This window comes from Arachis ipaensis, chromosome B04 (assembly GCF_000816755.2).
Source record: "Arachis ipaensis cultivar K30076 chromosome B04, Araip1.1, whole genome shotgun sequence".
Taxonomy (NCBI): Eukaryota; Viridiplantae; Streptophyta; class Magnoliopsida; order Fabales; family Fabaceae; genus Arachis; species Arachis ipaensis.
Genome location: NC_029788.2, coordinates 112171269 through 112173431, shown reverse-complemented (window position 1 = coordinate 112173431; position 2163 = coordinate 112171269).

Below are 2163 nucleotides of genomic sequence, written 5' to 3'. Positions count from 1 at the left end.
CAATTAAAATCTTTTGATAGTAATTCTGATAGTAACTTTTATAAGTATAATTATAAGTTTAAAGCAGCGTACATCAACATAATTATAGATGCAAAGCCGAATAATTATAAATGTAAAGCCTATTTACAAATTGGTCCCAAGAGACCGAAGACAAACACTATAAGACCATCAAGTTAGAGATTAGGGGTTGATATCCAAGTGGTTGAGAAGGGTTGAAGACAAGGTAGAGTTGACGACAGTTTTGAGCAGCTTCAACATACAGTAACGACAGAGAGATCCAGCGGCGGTGACAGTAACGTCTTCATTCCACCTCCGCCATGCCTCCTTCCTCATCTTTCTCTTTGGTTATCCACCGGTCATGAGTCCTCTCTCCTGCTCAAGCTCGAAATCGAGCATATCTTTTCAAACCTGGTCAACCGCATCATCAATGGCTACAGCATCGAGCATGGATTTTCAAACCTGGTCAACCACATCATACAGCAATGACAGTGATGACTCTCGTGGAGGCACAAGCTCTCTCTTTATCACTCTCTTTCTTTTTGAGATGTAGTTGCTTATGTGTGTGTTTAAATTTAAAAAGAAAAAGAAAAATATCAATTAGAATAGAGTCCCACAAATTTTCTTTTAATTTACTTACCTTCTATTTATGTAATTGTTTTTGTTATTATAACTTTTTACTTATAACTTCTTATCTTTATATGCAATAATTTATTGGCCAACAAATAAACTCTTATATTGAGCTTAAATTTTTGACGAATTAGTCTCTTTACTTCCTGAATTGGGAGATACCTAAAAAAAATATGAATTTATTTTTTTATCTACTCCAAAAAAGTCAATTGTTTTTTATTTAAAAATTAATTTTTTTATGCCATGTTTTAACATCAACTTTACTATTAAATTTTAAAGACAAAGTTATAAAAAAATATAACTATATTTTAAGACTTAAGATTTAGAATTTTATGAAATTCATCATAATTTGTCATCTAACTTTATACATAGGGTTAAGTGCGATTTTGGTCCCTAATGTAGAGGCCAAAAATTTATTTCGTTCTCGGCCTTTTTTTCACTACAAAATCGTCTCTAAGGTTTTACTTAGTTTTAAAATCATCCTTTTTACCAAATTTTTTATTTTTATTACCAAATTATCCCTGAATAAAAAAATATAAAAATAAAAAAAATAGAAAAAGGAAAAAACGGGTTAAAGACTTAAAGGGAAAGGGGGAAAGGGAATCACGCTTTTGGGGGAAGGGCCGGAGGGGTGTCAGGGAAGAAGGGGAAAGGAAGGTGGAGAAGGGAAGGGAAGGGGAAGGGGATCAGCAATCTTCTTGCCCAGCTCGTTGACAGCTACGTCCCCGCGTCACGGTGTAGCTATGTCAATGGAATTAGGATCAAGCTGAGTCGTGCCGATTGGTGGAGGTGTAACACCCTAATACTCAAATCCTTATGCTCGAGTCATAAGTCAATGATATTACGGTGGTACGACTCTCAGGTGGATTTTTAATATATAAATATAGGTAATTTCGAAAAGAGTATTAATCGAGAAGCTTGAAAAGAGTAGAAATAAAATCGCGAAGGCGTATCACTCACGTTTCGACAACAAAAAGTTAAACTGCTAAGCCAAACGCGATATACGGACAAGGCATAAAGGAGATTAAGAGATAGATATATATAACATAAGTAAATAGCCACTAGTCGCGACCCGCGAAGTTTAGGCCGGCTAGGGTACAGTATGAAAGTAGATGACAACAGCATATCCTAATCTCTCCCAAAGGAAACATAAGAGCCTCTATAGGCAAGTTCCGAAAGAGTTCGATACATAATATAATCTTTTCAAAACAGAGGTGGAGAGATTCTAATCAAAACACAAAGTAGAGGAAATAAAGATCTTTGCCGTCTCTCAGACGACCCACAACTCACTTCTGGTATCGGTACCCTGTCACCCTTACAACCAGAGAGAAAACACAAGCATGCTTACATTTGACATTTTTCATCATTATTCATTCAATCTCAATTCATATTATAAATCCTCATTGTTATCAAATCTCAAACATTAACCTGGAGCAAGTGGGACGAACCACAACTCTTACTACTACCCAGGTATCACAAATACATTCATTCAAAACTCCATAATTAAACTCATTTATCATAAACATCCTTTTCCGT